Here is an 18,853-nt window from a genome sequence, read left to right on the forward strand (position 1 = left end):
CAGGCACTAACTGCACAATGAAATGCAAGATTCTATTAAATAACTCTGCTGCAACCCATCTATAGCCAGCCACTTTCCCATCTATAAGCTTTTAAAGTGGCTGATTAGTTGGCCAGATTTTTAGGAAAGGAAAGAAGTGGTAAGATTTGGCCTGAATATACACTGAATTTGATATGAAACAACATTTATCATTCATAATGTGATAAACATTTCACACACATTCATCAGCCAGAGAGTTGAGCGTTGTGTTTCCTCCCAGTATGCTTCTTTTTGAATTTCTACTATTCTTACTTCACTGTTACTCACAATAATATTAAATGTAAACATGACAAAATTGTCACTGCATCTCATTAGTTTAGGGTCCTACTATTCCTACTGCCTGCATGCAGTGAATCACATTATTTACTTCACAATTAGTAGGTATATAAATGATAAGGTTTCAGTATTTTACCAACACTGAAGAAAAAGGATTAAATGGATTTGTCATGAGATTATAAACTGCTAGTAGCTGTCATGATATGTTGCTATAGAAACTCGTTTATTCAATAACCAACTGGAATAGCCTTTGTGCATTATTGTGGTATACATGCTTCAAGTTATTTAATACTTAAAATATACTTTATTTAAATGATAAATAATAATTATTAAACAAAAATGGAGGTTGGAAACAGTACTTCATATAAAATTATGAAAAACTGACAAAAACTTGATGCTCTTCAAATAGTTACTTGAAAAAATGACCAAAATAAAGTTACTGGTCCATCAGTACAACTTAATTCTTAATTTATATTGCTACTAATGTTCTATACACATGCACACTCACACATATGTATATGGATAATTAAAATCTGATGTGGACACCACATAATTTCCTTGTATACCTATTAAATTACATACACACATTTTTTTTTTAAATGAAAAGTACATAAAATTTTATTTTATTAATAACTTTGATATTTTTTATATTTTTTTTTGTTGTTATTGAATTATTATTAAATAAAAACATAATTTTTGTTTACAATCAGAGGTTAATAACTATTAATAAATCAATATATTTAAATTAAAAAAAAAGTTAAAAAGAAGGAGATGAAGTCTGATTCAAACCGATATGCCTTTCCCTTGTAAGATCCAAATATTTCATTAATTAAAATTTTACTTGGCTATTACTCTGGAACCAATGAAAATAAGTATCACTTATGATATATCTTTGAAAAGCTCTCAATGAGGGCTTATTATACTGCAGTTAGGAAAAAGTCCAAAATCCAAATAAATTGGGCTTTTTTGGATACTTTTGGTCTAGTCGATTGCATTAAAAAGGAGAGGTGCACAACTAGATGTTACAACAGTGTTAAATCCAAAATTTAAACATCCTACGACTAATCGTTTTTTTAATTATGCAAGATACATATGTACGTACATACAGACATCACACCAAAACTAGTCAAAATGGATTCAGGGATGATCAAAATGGATATTTCCATTGAAATCTGGAAAACCAAAATTTTTTGTGATTCACAATACTTCCTTTAATTTGTACAAAGAAGAAATAAACACACACACACACACACACACACACACACACACACACACACACACACACACAGAGACACACACACACACACAAATTTCAATACTAATGGCTGCTCAATACTGTCTTCCAGTTGTTATTATGTTGCTGGTTTGAATAATAACATCCTAGCCAAGGAATCTATGAAAGTGATGAGCTATAATTACAATCATTACACACCAATAAGAAATGCAGCCCCAGATAAAAAAGGTGCATTAGATATATGAAGACCTCTGTAATATACAATGTTATAACATGTGACTATAAACAGTGATGTTACCTAATCTAAAACAAAAACATCTGATAGACAATATTTTAATGGGAGTAGTTTATTGAATCCTTTAATTAAAATTGAAAGTATGATATAATTGTAATGGTTGAAATAAGTTAAAATCTTTTTCTCTGAATTTTAGTGATTGTCTAAACCTCCTGAAGGCTTCCATTCCATAAGATAAATGCAAATAAATAAATTTTACAGGAAGCAAAATGTAAAGAAGCAAAAACTCATACTGAATAAAATTTGCAGGGAATTTAATTTAAATAAAATAGCATTTTCAGTATTAAAAAAAAAATCAAGAGAATTATCATCAGTAAAAATAAAATGTATTATGTTTTGTGTAACTTTGTATGTAAAAAAAGAATAAAATAATAAATTGAATTGAAAGCTTTTTAACTTGTTTCAATTCATTCAGTCTTTTCTAATTTATAAAAAAATTATAACTTGATAAATCTACTTTCTTTTAATTTCATATTTTGAAAAAAATTCATTGGTGAAGTATTAAATATTTTAAACTGAAAATATTTAACTACAGTGTGTATGAAGAAATTCTAAATATTGAACAAGGAGAACTGAACATCTGATTTAGTGTATTTATGAATACAATAACATTTAAAAACTAGTTAGGATTTTTTTAGTTTAAAAATATACCTAAAGTAAAATTCTTGTTTTTACAGTTAAGTAATAAATTAAATGTGCATAAATAAAAGTACAACGGTTGTTATTCTTGTTGTCCTATTAGATGGCTGTAGATGTTTTCAGGTTCAATAGTAATGCAGTTTCGACCTGCTCCAACACAAGCTTTTATTTTCATTATATACATTATAAATATATAATTTTTTTTTCAGTAATTGTAAATGGTTTTACAGATATGATTTGTAGATTTTTATTCTTCAATAAATTGCTGTTTCATGGTTGAAAATAAATTTTTTTGGAAAAGTATGGAACTCATAATTAAACAGTTCATTCAAAAATAAATTTTATCTAATCTAGGATTAGTGGTTGGCTAATTTTAGCTAAATTTAAAAGACAACTAATAAAAGTAAAAATATATTAATTTAGTTATACTTGCTTTTCATAATTATTTTTTATTTTGTTCTAAATATAAGGCTTATATTAAGCCTTATATTGAACTAAGACCTTCTTAGTTCAACAAGAATTATAATGGAAATAGGTCAACAGTAATAAGAGCAGAATAATTTTTCTTTTAAAGCAACATCTTTAAAGACTTCAGAAAACAGGGAAAGTAAAAAAAAAAAACACCTGTAATATGGTTATGTAAATCTTACCTTACTGCTAATTGCATAGGTAAGAATAATATTTTCAGACAAATGAACTGATTTTAATGGGAAAAAAAATTTATCAATTCAATATAGCACATTAACATTATCAATTAGCACATTACAACTCGCTGAATGATTTTTTAACAGTTTCCATTTCTACATTCCTTGATTTCTAAGTTTTTATGTTAATGTAGTCTGTAGAGAACATTTTGAAATAACTTTGTAACTTTGTAATAATAACTTATGTAGTTATTATTTTCATTACACTTTATTGAAAGTGATTGTTGCCATCATACCTTGTTATAAATTATTATTACTGTCATCTTCATTAATTTATACACATAATAGTGTAACAGAGATTTAAATAAATAAAATTTTGACTATATAACATTATACGTAGAAATTTTAAACTGTAAGTAAATCTAGTAATAGAAAACCTACCTGGTTGACTCTTAATTATTTTATACTTAGCTTAAAGTGAGGAATGAGTAAGTTATGTGCAGGATTAAAGAAGAAAAAGCATTTATGTGGAAAGTATACAAAGAAAAGGAAATTGGTTTTGTACATCTGGTTAGAGGAAGTGGAATTTTAACACCAGATATTGAAGATGACGATGATGATGATGACATTTAGGTTAGATCTATAAGCTCTCATATGAATTAAAAAAAAAAATTATAAATTAAGCATGCAGTAAAAAGCATGCCATACATTCTATAACAAATTGAAAAAAAATGAGACCTTGAAAAGTTAAAGAATATCTCATTTTTTTTTTAGCAGCTTAGGGTCTGAATTGTAGGAGTATGAGTACAAAAATTTCCATTTTATAAAAATCTCTTTTCCTTCATTCATTTCACATGAATTAATAGAAAAAAGAAATAAAAAGTATATGAAGATTAGCTAACTATGCAGTTAAAAAAAGAACCATTATTCTTTCTTAATTATTTATCTTTTTTTTAATTTTAAGAGACATTAATCAATATTATTCTAGATAATTCTTCTTCCATTGTTTGACTTCCATATAGTTTCCTTGTAATGAACCATATTAATTTCCTAAATACATATGACTAAAGTAAAAAGTTTTGTCTTTTGATGTCAGAAACTTTCGATCTCATCTGTACATCTTAGAATCTCCTTATTAAGGGCATGTTCTCTATTAAATCCTCTACTTCTTAATATCAACATTTGAAAATAAAGGCCTTCCAACTGCACATAAACTGCATTAGTAGGGTTTACCTTTCTATACAGAGTAAATACATGTCTTAATGAATCTGTCTTACATAAAATAAAAGTTTTCTGTTTACAAATAAGTAACTCATATTGAGTAGTGATTTTTCTGTTCATTTTTGTGAGAGTTGTAATTTCTGCCAAGGTTCTACAGTTCTGGTAATCCAGCTCCCAAGTTAATTAAATTTCTGGACCTAAAATGAGAGGTTGTTATAAACTTGAAAGATGTAATGAGTGTTGGGAACCTACTTACCACCAATACTGTGGTCTCCCATATTAATTCTCAAGCAAGAATGTTCCCTATCAATCATATCATCACATCAAGTATTGATATTACAGTCATTTTGTCGCTAATAAATGCCAACAGTATAAAATGAAAACATACTTGGCACAATTCGACTTCAACGATCTACAGGTACTACTTGTTTATTAAACATAATTTTGGACATCGGTGTTTTATATCCATCATCTTCAAAAAGCCAGATGTTACTACCTTGTTTTTTTGTTTATTACACCAGCTCAGGGCTGGATCTGATTTAATATGAATACAGCCCCAAGGGAGATTTGAGGAAATTATTCTCCCATGTACTTCTTCCATCATCTTCATATGGATAACTTTGACCAACATCGTGGACACTGCATGCCACACCTGTCTGTCCACAGCAAATTCTGTATGATGTTATCTGGGAAAAGCACACTGAGTTTTCTCTGGCATCCTGCAGTAAGTGATCGCACACAAACACCATTCTGAGGTGTTCTCTTCCTTGAAGTTATCTAGTATCAATCTGCATCCCAAAATAACTTTATACTTAGATGTTTTTCACAGAATCAACATAACTGATTTCTTGTCTTTTTTAATGATAGTTAAAAAACTCCCATTCTGTGATTTGCAAGTTCAATCTTAACTCTTCTTGTTCATGTAAGACATTCTCCTATAAATACTAATTGATGACTATGAACAATGCTATGTTATTAGTAAATATGACAAGCTGAACCTGCTGTAGTAGTTATGTTCTTAAAAACATCATACTTGATGTTGTGCAAAGACTCAGTACTAATTGAACTTGCTACAGCTAAATCCTGTGAGAGTACCACTAACTGAACATCATTGACCCAAGTATACCATAATGCACTTATTAAAATCCTGATACAATTAATCATACCTTTTATTGAAGTTATACCTGGATCACACAACTTCCTAGAGGGTAGTAATATTAGTTACTTACCCTTATTTAATTAGTTAAATGCTGATTAATACTCCACCAATTGATTAGATTTATTTATTTTAGTATTACATTAAAATAAAATTAAAAAATGCATATAGATCTAATGTAAATTACAATGTTGATCTTCATGGAGGAATGATATTATCTTAGCCTTTCATCCAGAGGTTTCAGGTTCGAATCCCAGTCAAGCATGGCATCTTTCATATACTACAAAATTTCCATTTCATGCACAAGCTGGAACAGCTTATATGGTAAATTAATTATCCAAAGAAAGAAAAAAGTTAATAAATTATAAAAACAAAAGAAAAATTAAAAGGCTGCAATCTTATATATTGGCTACCATTTTATAATAAATGGTAGAAAATTTTGTTGGGATAAAGTCAAAGAAGGATATAATGTGGACTAATGGCAATGTTCTGCGTTGCCAAGAAGTAAGTAAAGTAACAAAGTAACAGAGAAGAATGAAAACTTTTGATTAATTAGAAGATTGTTAAATGACTTCTATAGAATTTAGTATTACTGCTATATTCTACCAGTTTCATTTTACACTCACACTGAATGAGCAAATCTCATTTTATTCCATTTCATCCATTTATTATTTCCATTTTGTGACTAATAAAAAATAAAACAATATTGTTTGTTCTTATACTGCAACTTATTTTACTTCATTTAACTTAAATTAATTTATAAATGTACAGTATTAAGTTACACTACACTTCATTTCTTTAACATGAAAAACTATAGTTTACATTCTTTCTAATTGTTACAATATATAAAGTTGAATTTCACCATATCAATAACGTCAAATAAATTGCATAATTGAATATACTATTTCATCAAAACTAGCATCTGTTAAAAACAAGAAAAATACTTATTCAATGTAATAATTTTAAAAATAAAAATAATTTTCAATATGAATTTCTTACTTTATTTTTACATGAAGTTATACTCCTTCACAGCAGGCTGTAAGTTCTATTAAAGTCCCATAGTTTTAGTAGTTTTCCACTACTGAGTGAAGACAGTGTGTCTTTTCTCCTCATAAAAAGGGGTGTATTAATTTAGTTCTTTACAATATCTCTCATCATTATTGCAACTGTGATGCATGTAAAGCATGTGAGGAACATAGTAATAATAACCAGTCTCTCTTTGAGAATAATGGTGTACACATACAGCCATTCCATATGGTGAACAGAAAGTATCACTTGTACTTTCAATATCAGAAGCTTGGCTTGCTGAAATGCAGTAATATATTTGGCCCAATGAAAGAGGCAATAAACACCATTCCTCATGCACATTATAAATTTGGCATGGGATGTACATAACTGAAATGGGGGAGTGGTATGGCGACCGGAAGTGTCACAAGGCAGGTGTCTTCCCCTATGAGGTTGGGATGTACATAACTGGATGTAAAAAAAAAGAATATCAGGGTTTTAATCTGTTATATCTCTTGGACAGTTTTAGTTTTATGCTTGGCCTTAGATTGATTCACTATCTTTCCTATTTACAGTGCCAGTAGCAAAGATGGTGACTTCTAAACAAATCCCTTTTGTATTTTAAAATTTGCTAAATGTGAATCTGTAATTACAGGATTGGTCGGCATGAATTCAATGATAAAGCTTGATAGCGGTGGCTTCCACGGTCATCTGATCTGACTACGTGATTATTTGTATGTGCACACACACACACACACACACACACACACACACACACACACACATACACACACACACACGATTTCGCTTGGATTTCAGCTTCCTTGGTGAAAAGAGGTCATAGTGAAATTTTTAGAACGTTAATTAAGGGGCAAAATGATTGATTCTTATGGGTTTTGACCTGAAAAATTGAATTGAATAGGTTGCAGAACCATATTTGCAGTAGTTTTTTTTAGAAATCAGGGATAAAAACCAATAAATTGGGGGTAAAAAACCATGTTTTTTTATGTTTGATGTACAATACCTTTGTTAAATGGGTAAATAATATAAAACATTAAAATTAAACTTGTACAGGATTTAATTCTGAATAAAATTATGTATGATAAGTTAGTTCAATAAAGAGAAAGGTTAAAAAAAAATTGAATTTTATTTAGAAACAGTACATTATTACATTTGTCAGAAAAGTATTTTTTTAATATAAACAAAATCCAAATCCCTTCTTGGTGATGTGAAAAATAACTGCTTTGCAATGACAAGTTTGTCACTAGACCAGCCTGATGAGCTAAAGACTTTTTTCATAAGTGTCAGGCAATGTTTTTCATAAAACCATGCTGATAGTTTATTAAATGGTATACTTTTTAAGAAATGTTAAAAATTTATTTTATTTTTCATAATTTTTTCAACACTTTAGAAAATACGGATAATAATGAAATTGACCTTTTGTTTTCTAAATTACATGTCGAACCTTCTTAAGAAGGGAAATAACAGAAGTAGGCAGCTAGGAAATAATCCACAGTTGAAAGATTCATTTATTAAACTTGTAAGAGGCAAATAATAGCACCAACTACTACTTTTAAAATACAGGGAATTTCATCAATATAGACTGAATGTTTACTCTTTATATCTAAAATATAACTATTAAGCTTCTTAGATACCAACGGGAAATTAAAATATTGATTCATCAATGAAACCATTCAAGCTGATTGGTTTTGTTTGAAATGGTATGCATTATTGTTTAAAAACAAATAAGTTATTGACTACAGTGAACTGATTTAAATAAATTCTTACACAAATTCAATCCTTTTTCTAAAATCTCTTAGACTACAATCAGTTATATATGACCAACCTTGATTTACTTAGTCTCAAAAAATGTCTACACAAGAAATAACACAGTAAAGTAACATTCGCATTCAGTTTAAACTGATTGCATAATAATCAATACAGAAATTTGGGTAAACTTTCATTGCATTATGTACAATGCATCACTTAGTAGGAGATTCATTTTAACTGTGTTTTTTAATTGTTTACATATTTCTTATGCATTTATTTAGATTCTCATTGTCCTTAGTAAAATAGGGTTGTGAATTTTTGTGATGAGAATTGATAAAATTCTGAAGGTCAGTAAAATATTTATTTTCAAATTACTTGAATTATTTTCACACAGCTAAATGAATTTAGCGGGTTGATACCTGTTACTAATGTTAATACATTTAAGTGTTATTCACCCCTTCCCATTTTATCCAAAGCTAAGTACAATGGAAACATTTTTTGTTTACATCAAGCGATTCACTTGCTCTCAGCATTTAATTTGTGCAACAATAGAGTTAATTAATTGTTGATAAGCTGAACTGTAATTATTTATATTTTGTATATAAAATACCAATGGTGCCATGTTACGAAAATTTAATCAAAAGCAATAGAGCTACGTTTAAGTAAGCAAGCAAATACATTTATCATTGATTAGCCAAATAAATGTCCTATATTTCACTTTTCAACTGTTGAGCATTTGTGTGAGAAGCAAGGTGCATATGCTTATATGCATTTAAACTGAATACAGTCCTAAGCATTTTATCATAGGTTTAGCAAATCAATGTTCACTTTGATGCCTGAGAGACTGTCTTTATTTCTATAATTGTTCCACTTTTTCTGAGTTTATGCTAAAAAAAAAAAAACCAAGGCCGTATCCTCATATGTACTTGTACTTCATATAACATTACAAATAAAAGTTACACAAATACTGGAATAGGATACTTTGTTGGTTGAAAAGTAAATGATTGAATGTATAGCATGTTGAGTCATTATAATCTTGAAGCAGAAATTAAATAAATATAACTGAAAAGGACTGAAAAATTCTGTTTATAAATCAATAAAAAAATCACATTTGTTAGTAATAACTGGTTTTTCTGTATAATATTTATAGTTTAATAAAAACCAAATATCAGTTTATGTTAACTTACCCTGGTACTACTTGACCTCTCCTATTTGGATATAATTCAGGATGTTGACCATATCTTAGGTAAACATCAAATTGTTGTTCTGCTCTTGAATCAAAACTGAAGTACGTTTGATCTGTGAAATTATCGACGTGAAATAATAATTTTACAAAACTTGTCTCAGATATAAATGTTTGTGGTTGCTCTGTTTCACCACAAAATAAACCTGGTTCTTTTCTATTACTAAGATCTGTTTTTGCATTCCCATCCACAATCTGTAACAAAAAAGTAAACAATATATATGTAATAGGTATATTGTAATAACAAATAAAAAGACAAAATTTTTTATACGAAGTTAATTTGTAAAGATATGATTCATGAAAGTTTAATTCAATACTTTTCAGATGTAGATTTCTTATTCATCTATTGTATACAAGAATTTACAATTCTTTAGTAAGATATTTGATTAAATTAAATAGTAAGGAAAATAAAATAGATTTACAACTTAAACTTTTATATTTAATTTTTTTTACAATATGTAATATTAATAAATATTTCTTTAACAAATAAACATTTGTTTCTGTTGTAGCTCCTATTTAGAATAGGTTTTATAAAAAATAACTTAAATTAATGCGATTTAAAAAAAAGTTATCTGTGTAGTTTAGTACCACATCACTGATCTTCATGAAAGACTTCACAAAGTCTCCTTTCATTCAAAAGGAATTGGGGTCAAATCCAGAACATTTATATTTTACTTTAAAGCCTATGATCTATCTACAGATAAATATTTATCAATGATAAGAAATTTATAATGGTTGAAAAAAAAATTGAAAAAAAATAACTTTAAAAAAAAAATAATTTATAAACAATATTAAAAAAACAAAATATTTTTATATTGTAATATTTTTTTTATAATACTTTTTTCTAAATTGGTTGCTTAAACATTTAATTTACATTTCTAAAAAATTAATTACTGATAAATTTATAATAAACATTATTGGAATATATTTTTGATAAAAAAAAAAACTTTATCTTCTATTAAAAAAAAACAATTCAAACATGACAGCCATTGTTATATCATCTAAATGCAATATCAAAATTGAAATATATATTGTGTAACACATATGACAAAAGAATGAATAAAATAGTAAACGGCATCTACAGATAAATATTTATCAATGATAAGAAATTTATAATGGTTGAAAAAAAAATTGAAAAAAAATAACTTTAAAAAAAAAATAATTTATAAACAATATTAAAAAAACAAAATATTTTTATATTGTAATATTTTTTTTATAATACTTTTTTCTAAATTGGTTGCTTAAACATTTAATTTACATTTCTAAAAAATTAATTACTGATAAATTTATAATAAACATTATTGGAATATATTTTTGATAAAAAAAAAACTTTATCTTCTATTAAAAAAAAACAATTCAAACATGACAGCCATTGTTATATCATCTAAATGCAATATCAAAATTGAAATATATATTGTGTAACACATATGACAAAAGAATGAATAAAATAGTAAACGGCTTGAATTATATATACAATAAATAATATATCAAAAAGTATATTGTCAAGATTACATTGTGTGGTATGAATAACAATACATTAAATGAAAAAGATAAAATTGGAGAGTAAAGTTTTCATATGTCATAAAATGGGAGAGCCCTTACTTAGTCATTCATTTCATTTATTTCTTACGTAGCTACAATACTGACATTTGGTAATGTTATTTTTAAGGATGTCTTTGGGAAAAGTTAGCAAAATTTGTTTAACAACCTAAACTAAAAAAATTATTCAAAATAGTGTTTTTACCAGTTTATAAGAACTGGGAGTGTGAAACCTAGCAGGAATGTTGCCATTGGGTACAAAACTATCTACGGACAGATATTTTCTCATAAATTCTTTATGGAATGAAATTGGTGAAATTTTTAATACCTGCATATTTTATTCTAGTTGAGATACCATACTGAAATTTGTTAGGATATTTAATTCAACAATACTTGGAGAAATACCTAATTCATGGTAAGAAAGTTTCTTAAAAAGTAATCATTAAATGGGTTAAACAGTATTAAAATTGTATTCTTAAGTCCGAATACCTTCTTAAACAGTTGTGATGCATTTGCTCTTAAAATAAGGCAAAAGGTATTTATTTCATTTTATTTTATTCAAGATAATAACACATTATTGATTTTGTATGACTAGATTAAAAATTTATGTTGCAATAAAAATTTATTTTTGTCTAGTAATTAAAAAGCCAACTGAGAACAAGCTTAGGTTATGAAAAGAAATTTTCTATGTTGAGTACTGTTTACCTTTCTTAGCTTCATTCCTTTATCGCTTGTTGAAGCATAAGAAATGAACAAATTCCACCATACCATTAAATATACAATGGAAAAACAGAAAAATGAAACTATTAATTTTTTTAGATCTAACAATAAACCCACCTAGTGGTCTAGTGGTGAACGCGTCTTCCCAAATCAGCTGATTTGGAAGTCGAGAGTTCCAGCGTTCAAGTCCTAGTAAAGCCAGTTATTTTTACACGGATTTGAATACTAGATCATGGATACCGGTGTTCTTTGGTGGTTGGGTTTCAATTAACGACACATCTCAGGAATGGTTGAACTGAGAATGTACAAGACTACACTTCATTTATACTCATACATATCTGAAGTATTATCTGAACAGTAGTTACCGGAAGCTAAACAGGAAAAGAAGATCTAACAATAAAAAGAAATAATAATTTAGATTTTGAAATATATACAAAAGGAACCTATACAGATAACATCATAACTTACGATTCAAATCATCCAATGGCGCATAAATTAACGGCTTTGAGATACATGATAGATAGATTACATAAATTACTCTTAAAGAAACCAGCATTTAAAAAAAATTATACACTATTTTTCAAATAGTAGAAAATAATGGGTATAAAAAGAAATGATCAGAAAATGAAAAAAAACCAGAAATAACTTAAATGAAATTAAAACAATGAATGACAAAGAAACATTTAAATGGAGTAAATTAACGTTTACTGGTAAAGAAATTTACCCAATTAAACAATTCTTTAATAAATATAATACAAAAATGGCTATATATACAAATAATACATTAAAAAAGACTATTAATAGTAACACAGTAGAGGATACATACAACATTAATAGGATATACAAAATAAAATGTAAATGCAATGCAACATACAATGGGCAAATGGAAAGAAAATAAAAATTAAGATATAACGAACGTATGAGATCTTTCAAAAAAAAAAAAAAATTCCAAATATGCAGTACATTTAATAAAAGAAGCACATACCCCAATGAAAATGAAAGTATCAATGAAATTAATTCACAAATGTGTTATAGGAAGAAGAATGAACAGTTTAGAAAATTTAGAAATCTTTAAATTAACAAGTAACAAATAAAACAATCATAAATGAACAAATCAACAATCAAGGTGATGTTCTTTTAAAGAACCTCAATTTATTGAAAACATGAAAGAGATAAATAAAATTAAAAGATAAGCATAATCATTAATAACAAATAAACAAGAAGGCCAGAGAAGGCATAATGTTAAATATAGGGAGGGGAATTGACTACACGCTATATAAGATTAATAGAAATTTAAAAGTACCGTACAATAAGTTTTGACGATGGAGTGGTTCTGAAATGCGTCAACAGGTGATAAAAGAATGAAGCTAAGAAAGGTAAGCAGTACTCAACTAAGAAACTATAGCAATCTTAGAAAAAAAAAATGGTAGTAATTATTATCTTAATAACAACAAAAGAAATTTTGTCATGCATTTCTGGAATTATGTGGTATGAGGGAATGAATAGTCAACTAAATTATTAAATTGTTCATCTAAACCCTCCTATGATGTAGGATGTAAATAGTTATAATAAAAGAAATAATTTTTGCTAAGAGTAACTGCTCTCAAGTAAATTTTTTAATTTTAAATATAGCCTAAATTTAAATTGAGGCTTAATTTTAATTCATATCATAAGTTTAGTTAAGATCAGTTCTGATATTCTTAACTGAAGCATGAAAAAAACAAATAAGTATTCAAAGATTGAGATTTTAAGTTAATTTCCTTCTTGAAATGGTTAAGTATTATGAAAAACCATACATTATGATCAATTTATATAAACTTTATTTTTGTGTGATGAAATATTAGGTTCTAATGATTGTAATGTGATTTTTTCCTTTTTACACAACTGCCCAAAAAGAAGTGTAATGTTTTTAGGGTGTATAAACACCCGGTTTGTTCTACCATAGCAGCTCAACTGCTGAACTGATTTAGATATAATTTGAAAAAAAGATTTATACAAAATTGTCATGTGCATGTTCTTCAATTATCTAATATTAAAGATCAATATTTGTCAGCAATGTTTTTTTTTCAACAGTCATGTTTTTTAATTTTCAATATTTATCACTTGTTATTATAATTGTTTTATTAATAATAAAGTAAAAATTCATAAAATTTTAAAAGAAAAGGTTTTTTATCTACTTATAAAGTTTACTGTTTGTTTAAGATGTTTTTGATGAGGAGCAGTTTTAATCCCTACTCTGTTATGTTATTCAGTATGACTTTAATGTTTTTAGTTTAAATAAGTTGGTAACACTGAAAACAAGATTGTAACAATAGTTATGTTGTTGTAGTGGTAGTACATGCAGCATTCTGTCTAGTAGTATATATATATAATGTCTGGTCTGACGTGACCACAACCAGTACCAAAGATTAATGTTTAACGACGATGCTATCCACTGTGTCTTCAACTATGGCTCCAGTTACTGGTATTACTGCTATTATATAACTACCTCTACTAAATTCTACCCCTTTAACTCTGTGTCTTCGAAGAGATTCACAACCTGCGGTGTCTTGTGAGACCACAAAAGACAGCATGATCTGTAATCCTTGGATGATGTTACATTTTGCCCAACCCATAATATTGTTATACTAAATGAATTGAGGAGCATTATCAAAATTTAAATCTTATTTGAATATATTAATTCAAAAATAAAATATTTTAGTAATAAATTAAATGAATTTTAAATTATTATACAATATAATAATGATTTGGTGATCAGTATTTTGTGTTTGCTAAATTATTGTATTCAATTGATTAATTAAAAAAACAAGTTGGGGCAGGCTGCAAATTAGATTAGTTTACTGGACTGAAGAACACATGTTTATAATACGTAAGGTCACACACACACACACACACACACACACACACACACACACACACACACACACACACACACACACACACACACACACACACACACACACACACACAGAGAGAGAGAGAGAGAGAGAGAGAGAGAGAGAGAGAGAGAGAGAGAGAGAGAGAGAGAGAGAGAGAGAGAGAGAGAGAGAGAGAGAGAGAGAGAGAGAGGCGGGGGAGGGGGGTGAAGAGGGTGAGGGAGAGGGAGAGGGAGAGAGGGAGTATACCTTTTTAAAATAATAAGCATAGTGACTAGTCTGAGAGGTGATATTCAGTGTTTAGAATCAATTTATGCAAACATTTAATTTTTAACTTGGGCTATTTAAAGCAATATTATGTTATTACACAACAATCAATAATTTCTAATATATATATATATTTAGCCATACAGAATTTTAATTACAAAAAATAATTTACTTTTTTTTTAACAATTATTATTTTTTTTGTACATTATTATTATTTTTATACCCATAATTACAAAGTAACATGCCATTGTTTAACATAATAGAGCACATTGTTAAAAGCTCTTAGTATGTCCATAAGCACTATTAGTCGCTTTGTAACTTGTTACTTAGCTTACTTGCTTAGTCTGCTGTCTGGTTTGTTAGTTGTACCCAGTTTAATACCTGTGTAGTAGAGTACTTTACCAAATGCACTTCAAAGTAGCAATTCTATCTGCACGAATAAGTCAAGTCGGTGTGTTTTACAATGGAATCTAATTAATGAATGTTAAACATAAAGAATTTCCCCTTAAATACCCTTTTTTTCAAGAAAAAAACATTAATTATTAGTAGTCAATAAACCATATTTTTAATTTTTTTTTTGGCATTTCACAGTATTTGAAAAATCATATTGCCTTTAAAAATATTCAAATGATATTTTTGATTTTCTTTCTCAAATTTTTGGAGACAAATTTGAATTATACAATTAATGATCTCTATTAAAACTGATATTCCATGGTATTTATTATCAGTTTGTTTGAAGGCAAGTTACTATACTGGGTATCTGAGCTAAAGGTATCCAAAAGTAACAGCTTCTATCTACAGAAACAGTTAATATAATTTAATATTTACGTGTAATTAAACACAGCAATTCATCAAGTTATAATGGTAATGTATGTTATAGTGGTAATGTATTTAATGTAGGTTCGTTTTAATGTAGTTTAGTTTTAGTGTAAGTTCGATGTGTGTACATTTTGTAGCTCGACAGACATCTAGACAATAATCTAACACTTGCTAGGTTTTAGGAGAATCTCTGAGATTATTAGACCTACTGCTTCAACAGTTCTCTGTTTTAAATTATCCAAATCTTGAATTTTTCTCTGGTTCAACAACCTTTAATAAATTCCCAAGCAAAAAAGTCCAAAGGAGTGTTATCTGAAAATCTAGGTGGCCGTGCAGTTGAACCTCCTTGTCTGATCCAACATCCGGGGAAAATTTTGTTCAAGAACATGGTAACATTTTAATGAAAGTGTGGTGGAGCACCATCCTGTTGGAAAATGAAGCCTTCAGAAATCTCTGGGACAGCAAAGTTCTCAAGCATGTTGAGGTATGTGTGTCCTATCAGAGTAGGCTCCATGAAAAAAACAGACGCCATTTTTGTGCAGTCCTAAACAGACATTGACTTTCAGTCTGTCCTTTTCATTTTCGGTTACTATAAGGGGGGTTTTCAGTACCCAAATTTGACATTTGTGACTGTTAACTTGCATGTACGAAAGATTACCTCATCATTACATAACAACGTATCCAGATAATTAGGATTGTTTTCGACACTATGCATTACTATGCAGCAAACTGGTATCGTAGGCGGAGATCATTTAGTTTAATGTAGGAGTTGTAACTTTATGCTCGCAAACGGAGTCGCTTATGAACAATATCGTGAACAGTGGAACGAGCAATTTGCAGTTCGTAACTTGCTCGCCTAATTGACTTTCTCGGACTGGCAGTGAATTCATCACGTATACGATCCAATGTCGTTATTAACTGAAACTTTTGGATAATTTCCAGTTCGTGAAACCAAGCCTCTGGTCTTTCTTAAAGTCGTATCTTCATTGATGAATACACATGGATGTAGGTGGATCGATGTTCCATTCGGTTCGAAAACGCCGCTGAACACGCGTAACTAACTGAAACTTCGCTAACCAATGTATGTACTGACCCTTCTGTTGTGGAGTGCACATCTTGACTGACTTTCTTTTTCTTTTTCCTGTTTAGCCTCCGGTAACTACCGTTTAGATAATTCTTCAGAGGATGATATGTATGAGTGTAAATGAAGTGTAGTCTTGTACATTCTCAGTTCGACCATTCCTGAGATGTGTGGCTAATTGAAACCCAACCACCAAAGAACACCGGTATCCACGATCTAGTATTCAAATCCGTGTAAAAATAACTGGCTTTACTAGGACTTGAACGCTGTAACTCTCGATTTCCAAATCAGCTGATTTGGGAAGACGCGTTCACCACTAGACCAACCCGATGGCTAGATACCTTTAGCCTGGACAGCCTATACTTTACAGTCAAACTCATTGACAATAATGTGTATGATTCATATTACATTTCGTAGTTGAAGCGAGAATTGTTTCATTGTAATTTTTGTCATACTATACATTTTTTAGATGAAATATATTTAAAATATTTACTAATATAAAATATTAAAATATTTAAAGAATTTGTTACTAATTTATGGGTTTATAAAACATGAAATAAGTAAAATATTTCTAAGTAGAATTCAACGTCATCATAACAATAAAACTGCTAAAAGTATTTTTTTTTTCTAATCAAAATAACATTCTTTTAGAGGATTTTCTTTGAGCATTTGTTTTATTTATTATATATATATATATATATATATATATATATATATATATATATATATATATATATATATATATATGTTAAATATAACTAACTGCTATGAATTACTTTGTTACAATAGTAAGAATGAAAATTATAAAGGTTTTCCCGTCATTACTTTACGTAAAATCCACCTTTACTGTTAGCGTCCTTGTATTTCACCCGTTAACCCCATTTACTCCGCTTCAATAGATCGGTGTCTACTAATCTGAGATATGGAGTTGCGACAGTATGGGGCAGACAAGGACGGTCCTTTATGTTCAACTTCCATTATCCAGATTGCGTTGCAAAACACACTGGCTTGACTTAGTCGTGTAGATAGAAGTACCACATTGAAGTAGATCTGGTACATTATTCTACCACAAGCGTTATACTGGATGCAAGTAACTAACCAGACTACTGACTAAGCAAGTGAAGTAAATAACAAGTTAGAGAAGGGAATAATAGTGCTTAAGGAAATACCAAGGGCTTATAACAACGTGCTATGTTGTGTTAAACAATGGGACTTTACTTCGTAGCAGTGGGTGTAGAAATAACAGTAATAATATACTTAAAAAAAAAAAAAAAAAATGATTAAAAAAGAATCCAGTAATTTATTTTTGTCGCTAAAATTCTATACGAACGCTTGTTGAAGTCTTTTGTTTTTATAAAAATTACTAAGATTTTCTTTATCTTGAAAGAAATTTTGCTTCATGAAAACGTCCCCCGTGAGTGATTCTATTTAAACAGAATACAACTTAGAAAGAAATATCAATGTTAAAATAATACAATTGAAAATATTTTAACAAACCATTCCCACTCCTATATAGAAGCTATATTAATCTGAAGGCTTTTGGCTGGTTAATTAGATTGTCCATTACTGTTTAAAATTCTTAAATTATTATGAAATGAGCAGAGCTAAATCTTTAACGCTCTTCAGCCATGATTCTTATAAGGCTTTCTTGAAGAAACTAACCTAATCTTTTCAGTTTTGTATCTCTAATAAGAATCAAAACTTTTCCAATTGATTTAGGAACATTTGAACTCTACGAAAGAATATTCTAGAAGAAGAAATAGAAGCGTTTCTTCTGATGGATTTCGTATTAAGGAAGATGTGTTTAGCTGTTGTTGGAGGCCGATAATAAACTCTACATAGGACATCCCCATGGTCTGAACCTACATTATACAGAATCTCCGAAATGTTTTATGACCACTAATGAAGAATACGAAAAACAACAAAAGTAATATTTAGAAAAAAAGTAAATACAAAGTAAATAAATATAACTGGTCTAGATAAGATTATGAAAATTTTTTAGAAAATACAATAATAGAAAATAAATGAA

At 28.6% G+C, this 18,853-nt stretch overlaps 1 protein-coding gene across 1 annotated transcript in view; it reads right to left on the reverse strand.

The window, feature by feature from the left end:
* The window catches only part of LOC142330040 (cubilin-like), a 43,939-nt gene extending 34,340 nt beyond the window's left edge, over positions 1 to 9,599 (reverse strand). The window contains exon 1 of the mRNA XM_075375051.1: positions 9,467 to 9,599. The gene's annotated coding sequence lies outside the window, so the exon portion shown is untranslated. The remainder of the gene's footprint in view (positions 1 to 9,466) is intronic.
* Positions 9,600 to 18,853: the final 9,254 nt, after the last annotated feature.

Source organism: Lycorma delicatula, chromosome 9, assembly GCF_047948215.1.
Source record: "Lycorma delicatula isolate Av1 chromosome 9, ASM4794821v1, whole genome shotgun sequence".
Classification (NCBI taxonomy): Eukaryota; Metazoa; Arthropoda; class Insecta; order Hemiptera; family Fulgoridae; genus Lycorma; species Lycorma delicatula.